The following is a 15,779-nucleotide window of genomic DNA, read 5'->3' as shown; positions in this document are numbered from 1 at the left end:
GCAACGGACCCTGATGTAGTTTTACATCCGCTACATGATTGGCTAATTTGGGTACCTGAAAATATGACATTAATGCTGTTTATTACAAAGTTGTATTTAATGTTATCCTACATAAAGCCTCAAGGATACTTAAGGTACATTTACGGTGAACGGGTTCAGCGGGGGGAAAAAGTTTTGGCAACCCAGGTCTAGCTTAAAGGATTAACACTACATGCTAAGATGTTAGATTGGTGCAGGCTAACAAGCACAGCTCTACGCTTCGCCGAGGTAAATCATAAAGCACGAGCTGTCCACTAATCGTTAAATTACCCAGAGAAGGTGGGCTTACAACAGGGCACCGGCCCAGAGGCCCAGAAGGGACAGCGCAACCCCTGCCAAATTCTCCCAAGCTCCTGGAAGGCACTTGTAAATTGTACTGAGCAGATGGGTCAAGGTTTTGATTTGGTTGTGACCCAGGCTAATAAATCTGGATGATATAAGCAGCAGGACAGCCGACTCACAGCACGCTCTCTGTCTTCCCATCCCCGAAGCTTCTATAAGCGGGGCACGCTGAGGAAGAGAAAGAGCGAAGGAGGCTGGGAAAAAAAAAAGACAATCAATAAATCAATATAGTTTGCACCACCAAGCCAGGGTGAGCACACACACACATACACACACTCATGCGGACACACACTGTGACACAAAACGGAGTTGCATTTGCCAAAAGACGTTTTATTGTTTTAGAGGGAGTGTGTGTTTTTTTTTTACTCTTTCTATTACTGGATTTGGATCATTAAGCCATTGATTTTTGTTTGGTTGTGTAAATGGTCGGCCAAGTCTCTGGAAAGAGAGCCAGACAGGACTTTCTCTGCTTGTAACAGACAGTCCAATCCTCTCCTGAGACACACTGCGGCTTTCTCCTGTCCTAATAAAAAGAGAGAGTAAAAAACTTACTGTTCAGAATAAAGAGTTGCAAAGTCACTGTGTACACTGAAATGCTTCTAGATATTTACTTGACAAAAAATAACTAAATGCTTTGACGATATCATTCGAGGGGGACACGGTGGTATAGCAGTTTCGTCCCAAAAAGGACTGTCTGTGATTATACGACGCTTCAGGCACAGTATTCCCTGGATATGATCCTCACCAGCTCAGCTTCTTTCTTCCAGCTTACTGAGAGTCACCCACATGACCCATGTGTCTACAGCATTCCAGTCGTAATAACCGTAACCGCTCACACTCCTCCCAAACGTTTTCTCGGTCATCTTTAACCTCACGCAGTGAGCTCGCTGTTCTTCGCCAGCTCCTGATTGCATATTTACCCGGCACATTTTGGGTCTAACTCTCGGACATTAATAATGAAAACGATACCCCTTGCTGTACGGGAGCTCAAGCTGACCGGCTTGGCTGCCCTCCCTGAGTTCAGAGAAGAAGTTGTCTGAAAAGGAGAAGAAGTAAATTAAAGGAGCGGGGACAGAACCTCGGCTCTCTCCGTACACCCAGAGAAGAGAAGGACACTATTTCCCTTTTCTTCCAAAGGTCAAAAATATTACAGTGTTTCCTTTCAGCTCAGAGTGCTTCTCTCTCTCTCTCTCTCTCGCTCTCTCTGTCTCTTTCTCTCTCCCTCTCTTTCTCATTGTCCCTCTTGTTTTTTCTTCCCTCACCCGTTTTATTTCTCTCTTCTTTGGGATTGTATTTTAAATTATTTAAGATTTTAATCATCTTCCAAGAGGCTGCAACCTTCCTCGCAGAGAGCTTCAGGTGACGCAGTAGGTAGAGTATAGATGAATGGAGGACTCGTCTGAAAGCACGGGAGAGATAAGTGCACCCGAGAAACTGATTTCACTGACTCATGCTCTTTGTTATCCATTTTTCTTTGAAGGTGAAGCGGCATGCGTGCGGTCCAAATTTCATTCTTTACATTGTGTGATCGTGAGGAAGAGAAGGAGATACGCAGAAAGACGTGCGATTTTCAGTTACCTGTTCTTTTTTTTTTTTTTTTTTTTTTTTTTTTGGCAAAGTATGGTCAGAAATTCCTAGAAATATTAGGAAGAAAAGCAAGTGGTAGTAAAAGAAGAGAAGGCAAGCGCCAGGTCTTAGAAATGATTCATCTTCTTTATCTAAGAGGGTCCTTGGGGTTCTAAATAGAATGCTGGAGTTCTGTAATTAGAACCCTAGGGGCAGTGGTGGCTTTAGTGGTTAAGCTCTGGGTTGTTGATTGTAGGATCAGGCTCAAGCCCCAGCACTGCCAAGCTGCCACTGTTTGGCCCTTGAGCAAGGCCCCTAGCCCTTACTGCTCCAGGGGTGCTGTATCATGGCTGACCCTGTTTTATTACCCCCAACTTCCAAAGTTGGGATACGTGAAGAAAGAATTTCACTGTGCTGTAATGAATACGTGACAAAATAATATGTATACGTGACAAAATTGAGCAATAGAAAGAACAGAAGCCAAAAAAAAGTAGAATCCCTCTCATATATAGAGATAACACTGTGAAAGGTTTTTGAAATGACATGAATGTATGAATGAAATATTTTCAGAAAAGAAAATTAAATTTGTCAAATGATACAAACACTTCATTAAATAGACATTTTTTTTCCTTTCATAATACAATGTTCAATTTTTAGTTGAAAGGAAATTGAGTTTGAATTTGCTGTATTTTCTTGCCTGAAATTGTATTTTAATAATAATAATAATAATAATAATAATAATAATAATAATAATAATAATAATAATAATAATAATGGACACCCCCCCCCCCACCCCCCCCAAAAGAATTCTGAAAAGAGCCATCTAAATTGGATTAAAAAAATTCATTTTAATTGTGTTAAACTGGTTTAGTTGTTCTGGTTTAGTTGTTCACATTACACTCATTGCTGTATTCAATTTCTATTAAACTGCAATTTTATTTGAGTCAGTATCATCTCAAGACGGACAAGACAAAGCAAAACGAGATTACTTTATATTTTCAGTAGCAGCATTAAGAACTGCTGTTTTTCTTACCTTTCTAAAATGAAAAAAGGCTTTTATTTTTATTTGATATAGACGCATTTTTACATCAAAGCAAAAAGATCGGTTTGCAGGTTTTGCAATACAATAACCTCGGTAGTAAGGCTAGATACCGAGGGACTTCATCTCAGTCTTTATCTTAGCTTTCCTGTCTAATCTATCAGAATAATAAAGCATCTTTGACAGACTAAAAACTCTGCTGATCGACAGCAAATCTGTAGAGATGCCATAGCAAATGCTTTAAGGTCCTAGTTTAAACCTCGTATGTGGAATTAGGATCGTTTGTACTCTATGTTCGAGTCTTTCAGCGCAAGAGTATAGCTGAGGTTTCTTTGGGTATTAAATTGGGTAAAAAATAGATTTTTTTTTTCATTGGGTCACAACAAAAAAATCGTGTACAGTCTTGTTGTAATGTGATTTTGAAGGACACGTTGTAGTTACTGAACGGCTAATATCAGCTAGCTAGTAACAAACAAGACAAGAATAAAAATTAAACATTTTATTACAAACCTAAACGTAGAGTTGGTGTCTGTTTTGTTGTGGACATGTTGATCTTTGTCACTACATTGGTGGTTAATATGAAGCCTACAGTATATTAAAAAAAAAGTAGACACAGAATTTGTATTTTTTTTTTCTTCAGCTTTAAAGTAAATGCTGATATCAAACCCATTTCTGCTCTCTGAGATGCCCCAAGTGCTTGTTCATTCATTCATTCATTCATCTTCTACCGCTTATCCAAACTACCTCGGGTCACGGGGAGCCTGTGCCTATCTCAGGCGTCACTGGGCATCAAGGCAGGATACACCCTGGATGGAGTGCCAACCCATCGCAGGGCACACACACACTCTCATTCACTCACGCAATCACACACTACGGACAATATTCCAGAGATGCCAATCAACCTACCATGCATGTCTTTGGACCGGGGGAGGAAACCGGAGTACCCGGAGAAAACCCCCGAGGCACGGGGAGAACATGCAAACTCCACACACACAAGGTGGAGGCGGGAATCGAACCCCGAACCTGTGTGTCTACTACTTGGGTGTAGCGAACCGAAAAGATATGGGACAGAAAAGATGAAGGATGAAAGATCGCAGTAGTCAAAATCAGGTTGTAACAGATGGAGATATAAATATAGTGTCAGAGGCTACAGGCTATGTATTATAAAAAATAAATAAAATTAAACGTAAATGTGATCGCCGCCATTATATTTACGAGACTACTTTAATATGAGTTTCAGAACATTCCCTGTGTGTTGAACAGTGCTGTGTCAATAATAACAGCACTCCTGTAACACACAGTAAAAAAAAAAATCCAAGCAGATATGAAGTCTCATGCGGTCTTTAGTCTGTCTGAAAGTCTGGTAACTACACGGTGAAACCTTCCCATAGATCCAGTCACGGAAGATTCTGGAAACGTTAAGCAAATGGAATCATCTACAGTAAAAACAGTACAAAATCTTGCTCAAGGTCACTTTGGTTTTAATCACTGATTTGTTTGTATTTTAAGAAATAACCCCAGCTATGTTTGTTAGAATATATGGAGCATTCATGATTGGTCAGTATTCCTTCAGGCACAAATGGAAGTGGGATTAGAAAAACATTCATAATTCATAATTATTGGAGAATCCATGCAGAAGTGTGTGTGTGTGTGTGTGTGTGTGTGTGTGTGTGTGCGAAGGTTATTGTTGGAGTGCTCATGGGAACAGCATTTGCATCGCTGTCTTTTATGAGCACAGATGCACGTGTTATTCGTTGTATAAACGAGTACGATTCAAGGGCTTCTCACAGGTGTGTTATTGTCTGAATGTGACAGCAGCTGCTCATCCTAGACTCTTACTATACTCAGGGCATCTTTACAAGGTATTTGTGACTAGATCCTGCTCTGAAGAGATTACTACCATTCCTGGAGCAATATGTCTGCAGCAGTTTAAAACTGGGTAGCGGTTTGACGGCTTTGATTGGAATTTACGCCTCTGAGACAACAGCTGTCCTTTAGTTTGGGGGAAAATTACGACGCAGTGTCATAATTATAGATACGATACATACAGAGGGTTAATTGTAGAAAATGATTTGATATTTGAACCTAACCGTGCTATGCTACACTATACTAAATACTACTCTATTTAACTCTATACGACTCTACTCAACTCTACATTCGGCTAATATACTCTATTCTACTCAACTCTACACTATACAAATTTTCTCTATACTATTCTACTGAACTCTACACTATACAAATTTTCTCTATACTATTCTACTCAACTCTACACTATACTCATTTTCTCTATACTATTCTACTCAACTCTACACTATACAAATTTTCTCTATACTATTCTACTCAACTCTACACTATACTTATTTTCTCTATACTGTTCTACCTAACGCTACACTATACTAATTTTCTCTATACTATTCTACCTAACTCTACACTATACTAATTTTCTCTACACTATTCTACTTAATTCTTCGCTTTTAATATCAACTTTACTGAACACAACATTATACTACTGTACTTTACTCCACACGTCTCTACTCAGCTCTACAATGGACTAATGTTCTCTTCTCTACTGTACACTGCTCTACTCTACACTGTTATACTTAATTCTATTCAACACTACACTGTACTACTTTACAATTTTCTTCTCAACTCGACAATAGACTAATTTATTCTATTCTACACTGTTCTACTCAACTATAGACTGCTATACTCAACTCTACACTACTCTAATTTCACCTACAATACCCCACCTACTTTACTCTATTCAACTCTACACTAATAACATATACACTACTCTACTTTTGCCGACTGTACTACAAACTACTCTACACTGCTCTACTATTCACTAATCTATTCAACTCTACGTTTACTTACTATATTCTACAATACTATTCACTGCTGTACACTATTCATCTCTACACTACTTTACTTTTACCTACTACACAACTCGGAACTACTCTACTGTACACTACCCTACTCTGATCTATTATACACTTACCTACTACAAAACTCTACACTACTCAACTGAACTCTCAGAAACTTTACTTTTATCCACTATACTCCATACTACACTACTCTACTCTACTACTATACAATACCCTACTTTACTCTGCTCTATTCTACTCTACACTTCTCTTTCCTAGAGTATTCTTCTCTACTCAACTTGGCCCTACAACACTCTCCTTTGCTCTCATTTACATTTACAGCATTAGGCAGACGCCCTTATCCAGAGCAACTTACATTATCTCATTGCTCAGGGGCCCAACAGTGACAGCTTGGTGGACCTGGGATCGAACTCACAACCTCCCGATTGGTAGCCCAACACCTTAACTACTAGGCTACCACATGCTCTCCTCAATTATACTCATAACTTTACTACTTTTTTATACACTACTCTATTCTACATGACTCTAAAATAATCAACTTAACTCTACTCTTCCATCCAGCTTCAAAACTGGATGACGTTATAGCAAAGAGACAGATTCTATATGTTCTTTGTGGCTTAGTTTCGCTGCATGCTATTTATCTGTCAGACTGTACATATACTGTACAGTATGCAATGTAATATTCATTTATTTTTTTACATCCTTCACAATGCCACAAATCAAAACTGATAATGTGTCTAGAAGCATAGATCATTGCGGCTGCTTATCATTTGGTCATGGTTTCAAAAATTGCCCTGTCACTGAGATTGCCATTTTACTAATTATATATATAAGTCACTGTGTCCTCTGAAAACTGTCATTCGGCTAAAAGCGCATTTTGTCTTCGTTCGATGAATGATGCAGCGATTCTAAAAATTCTCATCAATCATTTTTGTGTGTGTGTGTGTGTGTGTGTGAGTGTGTGTGTGTGTTGACATGGACTAATCGCTGCAGCACAAATAGACTTTTTTTCACCAAGCAGCAATTTCTAGAAATGTCCGGCGTAATCTATGAGTGATTGGTAGCCATCAGAGGAGAGAGAAGAATGATAGACAGGTAGGTGCTGTGAAGCGTTAGCAACGTAACACACTTAGCAACTCGACAACAATGTGAGCTCAATGATCGATCATTGTGAGCATGCAAAGGTCTGTGTTCATGCATCCACTCCACCAAATTAGCTTCGATTCTCCATAGTTCAGCTTCAGTAGGAGCAGAAGGAAGCTCTTCGCAGTATCAGCTGTTTTTTTTTTTTTTTCCTCTATGCCACTGTCTGTGTGTGTGTTTGTGTGTTTGTTCTATATTTAATCAGGCTGGCTGCTGATAGCTGATGATGGGATAAGGGAGAAAAGCTGGCAGGAAGGATGATGTTTGTGTGTGTGTGTGTGTGTTTGTGTGTTATATAGTATGTGAATTGTGTTGTAATGTGCTCATTTTAAAACATTTTAAAAAGATCCGCATAGTAACAGCAAAAACTCTTCATTCACATAAAAAAACCAAAGCTAGTCATCAAAATGAGTGTCAGCCAGAATCAGGGAAATCATTCATGCTGTTGCTTTTTTTAAAAGAAAGAAAGAAAGAAAGAAAGAAAGAAAGAAAGAAAGAAAGAAAGACATATGATAATGGGAAATAAGGTTAGATGTTGTTAGATGATTCCTGTGAATAAAGGATGAAAATGTTTTTTTAAGAAAGAAAGAATGAAAGAAAGAAAGATATAATAATGGGAAGGAAGGAAGGAAGGAAGGCAGGAAGGAAGGAAGGAAGGAAGGAAGGAAGGAAAATAATGGTTGCTTTCATAAGAAAGAAAGAAAGAAAGAAAGAAAGAAAGAAAGAAAGAAAGAAAGAAAGAAAGAAAGAAAGATATAATAATGGAAAGGAAGGAAGGAAGGAAGGAAGGAAGGAAGGAAGGAAGGAAGGAAGGAAGGAAGGAAGGAAAATAATGGTTGCTTTCATGAGAAAGAAAGAAAGAAAGAAAGAAAGAAAGAAAGAAAGAAAGAAAGAAAGAAAGAAAGAAAGAAAGAAGAAAGAAAGAAAGAAAGAAACTTATATAACAATGGGAAGGAAGGAAGGAAGGAAGGAAGGAAGGAAGGAAGGAAGGAAGGAAGGAAGGAAAAGAATGGTTGCATTTATAAGAAAGAAAGAAAGAAAGAAAGAAAGAAAGAAAGAAAGAAAGAAAGAAAGAACATATATAACCATTGGAAAAGGGAAGGAAGGAAGGAAGGAAGGAAGGAAGGAAGGAAAAGAATGGTTGCATTTATAAGAAAGAAAGAAAGAAAGAAAGAAAGAAAGAAAGAAAGAAAGAAAGAAAGAAAGAAAGAACATATATAACCATTGGAAAAAGGAAGGAAGGAAGGAAGGAAGGAAAAAAGCTTCTGTACAGATTTTCATGGTCAGTAACGGCATGTGTGGGAGAAATACAGGCTCTAATTTCTTGTATGGGGATCAAGTTTCAGGTCATTCTGAGTGAACCTGAACATATGGAATTTCTTTGGTATATAACTGGACTCTGAACCTAGTCTAATATGTATTAGTGGTCAACAACTTTAATTCGAATGAATCCATCCACAGCCAATGAAAACAGACGGTGCAGAAAAGAATTTGTGGCTACCTTGGTGGTTATCAATACAGGACAAAAGAATTGAATTGTGGGCTAGAACATTAGCGCCTCGCACGTAGGGTGTTGGTTTGTTCTCGCTATCATACGTTTGTCATCTGTAGTCATTCTCCAATCATAAAATCATTATGAAAATTAGAAGCTCTTCAGAATCTGTTAGGATCTTGAAAGTCCCCAATTCCCCACCCCCACCCCCACCCAGCTCTTTTTCCCCTTGGTGGTGTACAATAGGTACATTCTTATGTACGTCTAAGAATATCCTCTCCTCAGCCCTCCCCTAGGAAGAAAGAGATACGGTTCTGTCCTCCTCTACCTCACACTCAGTCACCTCTTGTGACTCTGTATGAAGAACAGCACAAGGTCAGGTTCATGCAGCCAAATCACAAGCGGAACGCTGCTCGACTCGAGCCCTGATTGCCCCTCCAGTCATGTGGAAAGAGGGGCAACAAATGAAAGCACCACTGTAAAACTCATAAATAATCTTCCACCAATTACACAAGTGCACTTAGAGCCACCACTTTTGTGCCAGGGGATTGTGGAGAGGATCAGAAAGGCACAAGGGGAAAGGAAAGGAGAGAGAGAGAGCGAGAGAGAGAGAGAGAGAGAGACTCCCTGTTTGCTAAGTTTTTTGGGGGCTTGTTTTTCATTTCTTATTCATTTGATAAGTAAAAGCAAATACAGTAAAGGCAGGTCTGTGGTGCAGCGTGATTTATGCCTACTTCTGGGTGAGAATGCAGGATTTATGGCCGAGCAACAACGCACCGCAAAATGAGCTGACAAACAGAAAGAAAGAGAGTGAAGGACTAAAGATGGAAGGAGGGAGGGAAGGAAGGAAGGAAAGATATAAGCAAATTGTGGTTGTGTTCATGATAAAGAAGGAAGAAAGGTAGGGTAAAACCAAATTATAGAAAGAAAGAAAGAAAGAAAGAAAGAAAGAAAGAAAGAAAGAAAGAAAGAAAGAAAGAAAGAAAGAAAGAAAGAAAGATTGATTTTCCAAGGAAGGAAGGGCATATGTAACTAAAATGTTGGGTTTTTTTTACATTGGAAGGAAAGAAGGATTGGTTGGAAGGAAGGAAAGAAGGAATGAAGGAAGGAAGGAAGGAAGGAAGCATAGAAGACAGGAAATATCCTTAAACTTCATTGTGTTATCTATCCCGCACACTTCACTCCTGTCATCTCCCTCACTCCTCCACTTTATTTTATTTTCTGTTGTCAGATCAATGCTGTCTTTTTACTGCTCTTGTTGTAATCACCAGAGGCAGCTTATTGGAGCTGTTTCTTTCTTTCATATGTCTAATCCTGTTGCGATTGACAGGAGATGCGTAACCTGATTATATAATAGATTAGTTCAGGTGTAATAAGTGAATCTCACACACTAATATGTTGCTATTGTTTTGTATGCGCATTATGTAAAGCGCATGACGTTCAAAGTAATGTTGTATCCTTTGTGAGGTCCTATCGACCGGCTCGTGAGCCATAACTTGGCAGGATATGACTAAATTATGGTCTGCGTTCATGCATTTCCATTCAGAGAATTGTAGTTCACGTCAGCAGCTCGACACAGCCCATAGTCGTGACTGAAAACTCCTCCACCAGTCAGTAAGTCACTGTATTCACGGTGCAGTATTCTTTATAGCAGTGATATTGTCATAGCATCGGCGCTGAATAATGAGGCGGGTGTTTTAGAGTGCAGCTGTTACCCGGAGGCTTCTATGCAAAGCAAGGTCACGTTCTCTGAAGCCCCGGGAGAAGTTTTCACTCACTGTAGTAAAGTTGTCTCATTTCGGTTTGACACAATTTATGGGACTGCCTCCAAACGCATGGAATATTTCACACATCTTGATCCTTTAATTGAACCCTTTGGACGCTGTCAAGGTGCAGAACGATTTGGCTGGTGGTTGAAGATAGGCAGGCTTTACAGCACACGGTAGAAGGAGACGTGGGGATTGGAAGAGTTTCAGACAGCGTGCCGCATGTCATTCCGGAAGGGTTACAATGAGCCACAGGATTCTGACAGGTTCAAGACTTATCTTAGGATCCACTTGTGTGAAAAGGAGAAGGGATTTGAAATGAGAACGAGTTAAGAGCACAGTAGCGATTTCAAAAATTCAGCTAAATCCAAATTTTAGCTGACACCTGTGTGCACTGGATGCAATGCAGAAGGAAAAGGGAAACAACTCTTTTAAACTCTTCGAAACTGACTTCCTCTAACATCCTGAATAACAAAGATCACTTTACCGTATGATAGTGGATGAGATTTTGAAGGGTTGTATCGAGATTTCCTCTTCCGCTACATAAGCAAAGTCGTGAGTGTTGAGTGCATGAAGTGTCCAACATTCCACACTTTTTTTTTTTTTTTTTTAAGTAGAATAAGCACATCATTCGGGTACCTGAAGTGCACTTCAAAACAAAGTCGCATAAGTGCATGACTACACAACTGTGTGTGTGTGTGTGTGTGTGCGTGCGTGAGTGTGTGTGTGTGTTAAAATTGTGCAGTGACTGTGCGCTTAACTTATTTATTATATTATATACGTTCAGAACCCAAACCTGTGTGTGTATGCCCCGGAGAAATTCATAATTTATTTGTCTGGTGTTATTTATTAGTTGTTTCCTTTCCCATGTTTATTTCAATTCAATTTATTTCTATAGCACTTTTAACAATCCACATTGTCTCAAAGCATCTTTACATAAGTACAAGTTACTATTTATCTCTAACAATTTTCCGTAATGATCAAGCCAGAGGTGACGGTGATGAGGAAATAGTCCCTGAGATGATATGAGGAAGGAACCTTAAGAGGAACCAGACTCAGAAGTGAACCTCATCCTCATTTGGATGATAACGGACAGTAAATAATATCCTTTTTTACAACAGTTTGTAGCTGAGTAGAACCAAGAGCTCCTGAGGAACTAGCAGGTCAGCTATGTTGTCTCATGTTGTCCTGACTTACAGACCTATCTAGAAAAGCACATGCAGATCATTTATCTTCCCTATACTCGAATGATTTCCTTGTAAAAATAAAAACAGTAAGGAAATATTTCCTTCTTAAATTGGATGGAAAATGTGTAGTAGGAGTTCCTGTTTAACAGACACGTACTAAATTAGACTTTGCCAAGCAGGTATAAAACATCTGTGCTCACTAATGAACTTATTTTAGTGAATAAATTAAGGAAGAAATGAAAGGGGTGTAAAACGGTTGTGAAGATGATGTTCCCATCTTGATTCGTGATCAACAATGTCATGTGGGAAAGGTGTAAAAAAAAAAAAAAAAAAAAAAAAAAGCTGCCATTGATTCATTATCTTAGGATACAGAACTGGTCATAATCCTTACTGTGTATGTAGTGCTGGATCTTGGATATAGTAAATTTATAGATGCTGATTATATAAATCTACCTCTATCTATCTATCTATCTATCTATCTATCTATCTATCTATCTATCTATCTATCTATCTAGTATCTATCTATCTATCTATCATGATAAGATCGGTCAGAGAAGAAGGTGCCGAAACTACTTTATGCTGAAAGGAAGTCTCAAGTAACCACTCTTTAAACCCATGCTGTGCTGAAAAGCATCTCAGAACACAATACACATTGAGCTAGATGATCTATAACAACCATTCCTGAAATGGTTACTGAAGATAATATATCAAGATAAAGATTTCTGGTTTGACCTTAATCCTGTTGACCTTAATCCTGTAAAATTTCGATTCCCGCCTCTGCCTTGTGTGTGTGGAGTTTGCATGTTCTCCCCGTGCCTCGGGGGTTTCCTCCGGGTACTCTCTTTTCCTCCCCCGGTCCAAAGACATGCATGGTAGGTTTATTGGCATCTCTGGAAAATTGTCCGTAGTGTGTGATTGCGTGAGTGAATGAGAGTGTGTGTGTGCCCTGCGATGGGTTGGCACTCCGTCCAGGGTGTATCCTGCATGCTGCCCGATGATGCACAGGTTCGGTTAAGCGGTAGAAAATGAATGAATGAATGAATGAATGAATGAATGAAACAAAATGAAGACATATAGCTTTAATGAGCAAGCCAAAGGTGACAAGAAAAAACTAAGACCCTGAGACAACATGAGCAAGAAACCTTTGGAAGAACCTGTCAGGAGTCGGTATCTCTGGGGAGAATCCAGAATACAGGGATAGAAGGCAGACAGGGGTTTTATTAAATCACAAATACAACGGACACAGGAAATCACTAGGGGAAAAATGGAAAAAACATAAAACAGAGAACAGCAGGTAACAAACGACGCACAACAACAAAAAAAAACAACGAAACCTTGTGAAAACACAAAACATGAAGCACCTGGCTCAAGACAGAAAACAAGCGCGGGGTGGGGGTGGGGGGGGTCAAAATCAGACTCAAAAGATAACTAAATGGATAAATTCATTAATTTTACCTTTTACTGTATGTGTTACCGATCACAGTAATCCCAGTGTTCATAAGCATTGTACTAGGATGATGTACGGTACAGCAAAGATTCACAGCACTAGTTAACTCTGGATATCTCTAGTTGTACAGAAAATGATCTGCCTCATTTGAAGGACCAATGGGAATTTCCTCTTGCTGACGAGCTTAACGAAAATGCAGATTGAAAGCGGAGACGAAAGGTGAAACTGTGAAACCAAGATTGAGCAACAGAGGAGAGAGAAGTCAGGCAGCATGTTGCTCTGGCTGCTGATTTCTCCATGGCTATGAAAGGCAGAAGAGAATAGAGAAAGCGTAACCCGTGTTCTTCTGCACTATATGCCAGTTTCCATAATCCATAAAGCTCCATGGAGCCTCACAGAGATCCTTACGGCAAGGCAAGGCCTCCCTGCGGATGGACATAATGGAGTAATGTTGAGTGTGTGTGTGTGTTTGTGTGTGTGTACATGCTTGCACTCCTGTGAGTTATTGTGGTATTTTTGTGTTTCTCTGGAAATATGGATTGTGTGTTTGTGTGTGTGTGTGTGTGTGTGTGTGTGTGTGTGTGTGTGTGTGTATGCGTGTGTGCGTGCGTGCGTGCGTGCATGCGTGTGTGTTCATACCCAAGTATTTGTGTGCAATCCTTTGTCTCCACTGATGTTTCTTTGTGTAAAATCAAGGCAGAGGAAGGATTTTTTTCTCCCACAACACAGTAAAATAGAAGAGAGTTGCTTGTAGGGGGTTGGCTTGCTCAATGCTGCCATCTTGCTGTGAGCGATTAAGTGAAGCTCAAAAACAAGCAGTTACACGAGATTACCTCACTATATTCCTCAGTGATGTAAGCGACTAGAGATGTTAGGACAATAATGAGGCAAACATGTGGTACGATAAACCTTAAACCTGTCATTGTAATCATTTTTTAATATTTTTAACGGTCACGGAACATATCTACAGCTTTACACTGTTAAATAAAGAAAATGGACTCCTGCTAGGCCTGATTGCTAGCTCTCTAGTCAGCTGCTAGTCAGATTCATCACAGATAAGAAGGAGTGTGTTGCAGTATGAGTCTGAATGTTACAGCTTCATTTTCCTAGTGATTCCATAGCAGAAAAACACATTGATACCACCAACAATCTGTTATCTAGCTAACTCTCATTTCCATTGTGTGTGTGTGTGTGTGTGTGTGTGTGTGTGTGCGTGGATGTGCATGAATACAAGTAGCATCCAGTGTAATCCATTTGTACCAGTCACAGTGGGGCATTACAATGCATGTGAGGTCGGACCTGCAGCGACAGCGTGGTGGAGATGGGGTGGGTTTGGGGGAGAGGGGGGTGGGTTTGGGTTAGATGAGGATGGGATGGCGACGGCAGTGGTGTGTGTGCGACCTTGGTCTGCTCCCCAGTTTCTCTCTTCTATTGAACCCTGCTTTAATCGTGTCTTTGTCTTTTCCCCTCTTTCTTTCACTCTGTCTCGTTTCCACTCTCTCCTCCATCCCTCTTTTACTCTTGTGCTATCAGCAGGCACGAGAAAAATAAATAATGCATCAAAACGCATTAAAATTGTTCGCCAGGCTTTAAGGGCAAAAATAGAGGGAGTTGAAGGAGGAGAAGGAAAACAGGCTGTGTGTGTGTGTGTGTGTGTGTGTGTGTGTGTGTGTGTGTGTGTGTGTGTAAGATTATGACAAGTGAACTTTATGTAAGGCCATGGGTCTGTTTCTTAATTCAGCTTCCAACTAGGGACATTTTCGTGTCTACCGGACCTAAGTGAAAGCACCCCAGTGGCCTTTGTGCAGTCTGACTATATTACTGTGGGTTATTTATTGCACTATATATGTATATATATCCATTAAGAGGGGTTTGCCATCATAGCAAAAGAACCAGCGATGTGGTGGTGTGATGTGACTTTGAGGTAAAGAACTTTTCCTTTTGGAAAACAGCCTTGTAGACGGCTACAAAGCACTGACACTCGAGACTCGTTGAATTGTCTAATACAATAGTGTGTTACAGGAGGAGGACATTGATATACACCTTGCAGTCAGAGTCACTATTATAGAACGTGATCAACACATTCTGACCAATCAGAGTCGAGAATCCAATAGGCTGAAAGATAAGGAGGCTGAAGTTAGCTAACTGACGAAATTTATTAGATGTATTTCATGCCAAGATTATATTAATTCTGACAAAACTTCACTGTGTAAGAAATGCATAATAATTGTAATTTACTAGAAACGTATTGAGCAAAATATTACAAATGTACAAGTATCTATGCCAAAGAATTCAGTGAGGCCTTGTGCCCTGTGGATGGGGGCGGGGTCACGCTCAAAGAGACCACGCCCACCAGGCTAGACTAGATAAAGGTGACCAGTCAGAATATCCAATTTCTATATTGCAACTTGTCTTACATTTCCTGCAGTCAAGCGTCAGCTTGTTACTGTGAATACAAGCTTCAAGGTTCTTTATTTGTCAAATACGTACAGTATTACATACATGTTATGTAATGTAGTGAAACAGGGTTTCTATTATATAATAAAATATAAAAAACGTATAGTAAACGTCTAGTAAACGTCTAGTAAATGTCAATTTTTTGTCATTGCACATGGGTACAAGGCAACAGAATGCAGTATAACGCACAAGACACATGTACGCCTTTAATGTTAATCAGACTTACTTAGTCTCTTTTTTCCATCTCTCTGTCTCTGTCTGTTCTTTCTTTCTGCTCCTGTCACTGGGTTCAGGGTTCAGTGGCAGACCTGAGTTCTCCTCCTGCCCTCCTTCATTCTCTCTCTCTCTCTCTCTCTCTCTCTCTCTCTCTCTCTCTCGCTCTCCTCCTGCCCTCTCTCTCTCTCTCTCTCTCTCTC

At 39.8% G+C, this 15,779-nt stretch overlaps 1 protein-coding gene across 3 annotated transcripts in view; it reads left to right on the top strand.

The window, feature by feature from the left end:
- Positions 1–15,779, top strand: part of celf4 (CUGBP, Elav-like family member 4) — an 83,384-nt gene that overhangs the window by 44,549 nt on the left and 23,056 nt on the right. The gene's annotated exons all lie outside the window — the stretch shown is intronic.

The sequence above is a fragment of the Tachysurus vachellii genome, chromosome 17 (genome assembly GCF_030014155.1).
Source record: "Tachysurus vachellii isolate PV-2020 chromosome 17, HZAU_Pvac_v1, whole genome shotgun sequence".
NCBI classification, from domain to species: Eukaryota; Metazoa; Chordata; class Actinopteri; order Siluriformes; family Bagridae; genus Tachysurus; species Tachysurus vachellii.
The sequence above is the reverse complement of the archived record's forward strand: the minus strand, read 5'-3'. Positions and strand labels throughout refer to the sequence as shown.